General features: G+C 39.8%; 1 gene segment (V, D, J or C); it reads left to right on the top strand.

Moving 5' to 3' along the window:
• The first annotated feature begins 1,108 nt into the window (after positions 1-1,108).
• Positions 1,109-1,849, top strand: LOC307015287 (Ig kappa chain V region 120-like). The segment is given in 2 exons: positions 1,109-1,189; positions 1,297-1,849.
• Positions 1,850-6,368: the final 4,519 nt, after the last annotated feature.

Genomic DNA, 6,368 nt, shown 5'->3' with positions numbered 1-6,368 from the left:
CCGCCGTACAAAAACCTCTCACTGTAGAGAGACACGGCTCTCTGACTTTGACTCACTGAACTAAACCTACCAGCCCTCAAGAAGCTACTTCACCATTAAAGGTGGAAATAACGATTTATTCTCTGTTCAATGTTTAACTTTCATAAAAAACATTTAAACTCCTTTTGCTGGAGGAAAGCTAGCCTCTGAGTGCAAAATATTTGAGAAGAATTTATACAATGACATGGAGAGGCAACTATTTCTCTTAGTTTGCTTAATAAAAGGTACAAAAAAAGAGAAATTGCTCTTATAAATGAATACTTGACTTACTTCCAACATCCAGTCTGGTTCCTCCACCGAACGTGTACCACAGTGATACAAAGTCATTGAGCCGCCGTACAAAAACCTCTCACTGTAGAGAGACACGGCTCTCTGACTTTGACACAAACAAACTCACCAAACACATCCACAGTTTACCCACTTTATATAATCACTGCTTCCAATGTTTGAATCAGATTCACAAACTATGGAAAAGTATCTAATGTTTCTTTTGTGAACTTTTTAAACCTTTAAAAGGAATATTAAGCTGTTTCTTAAGTTTCAAAATTAAGATGATTCTTTCAAAAAACGAATTGTTCACAAAATATGTTTTTTTACGATTTTATCAACTTTTTCATCAAAGTAATTGAACACTTAAATGAAACAATACATGTCTAATAAAAGCTCAACATGTTATACTTCCAAATGTGCATAATTCCCATAAATACATGTTTGTTTATCCATCAGGATTAATAATAAACCTCCATTTAGTTTTTCCTAGGTGGTATTGATTATTCGGGGTTATTAATTTGAGATTTTTATTGAAATGAACTGCAAGAAAATGTGTCCTTTGAATTTAGAGCCTCAAACAAGTGAGCGCTGACCCATTCCTGATCAATGCTCTGACAGAGAGATGGATCCATTGATGAACAGCATCATCAGAGTAATCCAGGTCCCTGTTGGAGTCAGTCAGAGCATTTCCATAGAGAGACACTTTGCATCAGCAGCACCATGCTCCAGTGCTCTGGGACACTTTATAGTCCTGAGAGTTGAACACTGGATGACTGACAGCTGTCCTTCATGACAACAGAAAACACAGAAATCCTCCTCATCAAAAACATGACTTTGATCTGCGTCCTCATCTGGACTCTCCTCTGCTGCTGCTTCACAGGTAAAGTCCAGAGAATCAAACTCCTCTCCTCTGTGAACATCCGTCCCTCTGAAATGAAGCGGACAAAACCATGACGCTGCTTTATGTCTTTGTCTCTGTATCCTCAGAGTCCAGAGGCCAGTACACGGTGACTCAGTCTGCAGCAGTGAGCTCTGCTCTGGGACGCTCCGTCTCCATCACATGTAAGACCAGTCATGCGGTTCATGGTGGGAGCTATTTAGCCTGGTACCAACAGAGAGATGGAGGAACTCCTAAACTGCTCATTTATTCTGCTACCACTCGAGAATCAGGGATTTCAGACCGTTTCACAGGCAGTGGATCAAACTCTGACTTCACTCTGACCATCAGTGGAGTCCAGGCTGATGATGCAGCAGTTTACTACTGTCAGAGTCTCCATGTCCCCAGTCAGTATGTGTTCACACAGTGAAAAAGCGTCGTACAAAAACCTCCCTCAGTCAAACAGGAACTGAACTGACTGCTGCAGCTGGAAGCTACACTTCACTGAGGACACACACAAACACACACACACACACACACACACACACACACACACACACACACACACACACACACACACACACACACACACACACACACACACACACAAACACACACACACACACACACACACACACACACACACACACACACACAAACACACACTTTCATCTTCATTCAGCGTGTAACTTTTTTATTTTTCAAGCAAAGACTTCTGAAATGTTCCTAATAATATATTAAGAGAATGAACTCATACACACCATACTAAAATACTAAATCTATAAAAGCCACACTAAACTTATTGGTCCTCAGCTTCTTTTTGAACAGCGTTCACTTCTGTCTCACTGGAGTGACTCCCAAAGATGAAAAGTCCCGACTTCAAAGCAAAGGTCACCTTCACTTTAAAGTCTGAGGTAAATCCAGCGAGCCCTGATCATGAGACGTTCCTGACCTCCTAGTGATACAGCGCTGTAGGAGATCAGAGATAAAGGAGGCTGTCTGACCATGTAGAGCTCTAAAAGGAACCACCAGTATCTTAAACTGGATTCTTTATTCAATGTGGAGCCAAGAATAAAAATCAAGACAGCTGTTACATGAGATCTTTTCAAAGAGCCCGTCAAAGTTCATTCAACAGTCCTTTGAACATTTCAGTGAGTGATGGATGTGAAGGTAAAGAAGAAATTGAATTACACCGTTTAAACGGACAAACTAATCTGTAAATGATCATCTCCAGCTTAGCTTGAAGCACATCTTGATACAACTTAACACATAATGTAAACGGTAAACAACATATGGGAATCCAACACTTCATGCTGCTCAACAAGTGTCAGCTATATTTCAGATCGTAGATTTGAACAGATGATAAAACAAGGAGCATCTGAAAACTGAAATACAGTTTTTCTCGATTGCTAACACACATTTTTTTTTTAATTGCTCAGTTTCTCAGAACACTAAACACAATTCACAAAACCACACACCCAAAGTGCAAAACACCTAATTTCTCCTGCTAAGTGAAGAACAGCACTGAAAACTACATAAACACTTACCAAATGCAAACTTTGCACCAAATATAACACACTTCATTCTTAATACTAGATGGTTTGACCACCCAACTACACACTGCTGAGCATCATCTAAAGCACTTTCATCTTTATGGGCTGGGATCTGTTCATAGAGGTTTCTGCAGAGAAAGATTGCTTGAGTTTACAGAAATACAGTAAATGAAGAAATACAAATGAGTTGTCGAAAACACATTTTATTCAAAAATAACATTGTGCAACATGCATCAAAGCACATAGTTACTATGCTTCGGATCTCTCTAAGTTTGATGGCATTGTTTGCCAAAACCCAGTTTGTAACTGCTGCTTCCTGTGCCTCATTGGAAATCCTTGGCCTTCCACCTGCACCTCTTTGTTGCTCAGTCCTTCAGATAAACAACAAAGATATAGTGGTTGGTCAGTCTGTGTTGCATACAAGTGAGTTTACCACAGTCAATTGTGCAGGATGTTTATACAGTTATAGTATGCAACATGCCAACAATTCAATTACAGTAATGAAGTAAATACGTTTCACAGAACAGATATAAGCACTGATATATCATGAGTTATGCAGAGCTACAAACTGGTAACTACGGTAACCTGTTTTCAAGTCTAAGTGTCCGGATTACAAAGGCAACAGTAAATCGGTTTAGATTAGGCTGAACCCTCTGTCCAGCCTCTCTCATCGTCAAACCATGGTTGATAGCATTTCATTTCATTATGATTATTCTTCTTTGTCAACGTCCTCTCCCTCCAGCTCTACCTCTCATTCTTCCTCCTCTCACTCTCACCCACCTCTTCCTCCTCCTCTCACCCACCTCTTCCTCCTCTCACTCTCAGCCCACCTCTTCCTCCTCCTCTCAGCCCTGCTCTTCCGCTTCCTCTTGCTTCATTATTGCTTCATTATTGTAAGAAAGTACTCACCTGTGGTCTTTTTATAGTGCTAACATCCTAATTGATGAGCCAACAATTATGCTAACACGTGTTTGGTCAGGTGGAACGTGTTTCTTGATCATTGGTCCATGTGTGAGGCATTTTGAATATCAGTGTTTTAAACCAGCTAACACGTGACTTTATGTCAGATTCCTGTGTCTTACGTGGAGAAACGTGTGCAGTGGTTTGCAAAAAGTACCATGTTGATTTGCAAATTGTGTGAAAAGCTGAAAACGTGTTTAGAGTTTGGGAGATTTGAGCCAATGTTTTGCTCTTTGAGTGTCAGTTAAAATAATTGTGCTTTATGTATAATTTTAGTGTGTTAGCAATCGAGAAAAACTGTGATACAACTTTATGGAGATGAAAGAAAAGCCTCAGCATTTCAGCTATCTTCTCTGAGTATATTCATCATCAAATCAGATTCCCCACTAATGACATTAAGTTTCACATCATATAAAACTGCCTTGTTTCATCTTTAAGACCACAATGTGATCAGTCATTAAATATAGTATTCTGTCTAATGCCACGCTTCTTTTAGATTTATAAAAAGGATGAATTGCCGACTTCAGACTTTACATTTCTGTCTAAATTAATCATGTAAATTAAAGTAGCTACTGTATAAGAAAACTTGCAAAACTGAATTTGTATTGTGGTGTGAAACCTTTTAACAATCTGTATCAATAGATTATTTTCTTTCACGTGTGTCAAACAACATATATTTCTACACTTTAAAATCTTCTCACCAACAGGCTCAACTTGTAGTACTTGCTTTGTGTAAACCAGATGAACTTGTGTTCGACATAGTAATCTCTGAGAGCCCATTATGGAGTGAAACATGAAACAGTGAATGCTGTCAGCACTGAGGGGGAACACCATGCTGTTTGAGGACAGCTACACTTCACTGACTGTGTGTTTGCATATGTGTCCTGCCTCTCTGCTCCTAGACGTTAAGAGGCCAGAGGTGATCAGCGGCTGTTCAGAGCCACTGACACGCCGGCAGCACAATGATGATGTCACTGACTCTACTGCTGGCCACCCTGGGGCTCCTTGTTCAGGGTGAGACTCTCTTCTGAAAACTTTGCTTCAGGATGCAACCAGGTTCCCCAACATGATGATCTGCTATGATGGAGAAGCACTGAGACAAGCAGCATGTACCTTCTTCCATCTGTTCTCCATGTTAAAGAGAGGATGCTCTTCTGTTTGGATGTTGATCATCTTTCTCCAAGCTGGATTTGTCTCAATAACCCTTCTGCTGTTTTCATGTTTTCCAGATTCATCAGGAGAAACCCTCCTGACTCAGTCTCCTGGATCTCGGTCTGTTGTTCCAGGACAGACTCTTTCTATCAAATGTACAGCCAGTACAAGTGTTAGTACATACCTTAGCTGGTACCTTCAGAAACCTGGAGAAGCTCCTAAACTCTTGGTGCATTCTGCTACATCTCTTCAGTATGGAGTTTCAAATCGTTTCAGTGGAAGTGGATCTGGGACTGTCTTCACTCTGACCGTCACTGGAGTTCAGAATGAAGATGCAGGAGATTATTATTGTGAGCAGTGTAGCAGCTGGCCGTTCACACAGTGATACAACGTCGTACAAAAACCTCCTCAACAAAAGAGGAAGTGATTTGAATGAACAACTGCACAGAAAAAAAAAAAACTATAGCATTCATTACCAACATTATTTAAATGTAATACCACAACAACACTTTCAACATTAAAACAACTTGTTTATTTCTGTTAAAGATAGTTTTACAATTAGTTTATGATTTTTGACGGCTTTAATAACCACTCTATAGCTTTGGCCCTCATAACTGTGAACCCCAAGTGACATTATAGCACATATTTAATTTTTTTATCAATATTGAGTGAATGCTAAATTCCTACTCAGGATCAACGACTCAGGGTCCACGACTCAGGGTCCACGACTCAGGATCCACGACTCAGGATCCACGACTCAGGGTCCACGACTCAGGATCCACGACTCAGGGTCCACGAGTCAGGACCATAGCAAAAGGCACAGCCACGATTAGGTCTTTGTTTTAGTCAAATATCAGTTTTAATTCAATCAGCGAAAGTTCATTAAATGTATTGATTCTGCAAACAGAACAAATATCAAGAGGACAGAGACTGGTGTATCAACATTTTAGGTTGAGTTGTAATGCGTCCATTAAATAAGATTTAAAGGTCACCTATTATGAAAAATCCACTTGTCCATATCTTCTATACCTGAACATGTGTCTCCTCTGTGTAAAGACATTATGAAAGTTTCAGGAAAAAAGATTCCCTTTCTTTTTATCCTGATCCATCTATATAAAAACCTGTCTGAAAATGAGCTGATCAGATTTTGGCCACTTTGTGATGTCAAGTTTTGTCGGGCTGTGCAACCATTAGCCCATAACCAAGGTAACACCCGCCCACCTTATCGCCTGAATCTCCTCCTAGAGCACCATTGTGTTTTCTTTTAACCAAACACAGGGCTGAAGCAGAGGGGTTTACTGCATTATACCATGCATGATCTGTTTGGTTGTTAGAGCCAAACACTTCAGAGACATGGTTTGTAAATATCTGAGACCTATAATATATTGTTGAAAAGGAGTATAATAGGGGACCTTTAAGGTCATCTCAATTTAGATTCAAGTTATATAACTGTATGCAGATGATATCCTGCTTTTCATTTCTTAACCTGAATGTCTTTTTCTTATTGAGTCAGATGT

Source organism: Notothenia rossii (genome assembly GCF_949606895.1).
Source record: "Notothenia rossii genome assembly, chromosome: 8".
NCBI classification, from domain to species: domain Eukaryota; kingdom Metazoa; phylum Chordata; class Actinopteri; order Perciformes; family Nototheniidae; genus Notothenia; species Notothenia rossii.
The sequence above is the reverse complement of the archived record's forward strand: the minus strand, read 5'-3'. Positions and strand labels throughout refer to the sequence as shown.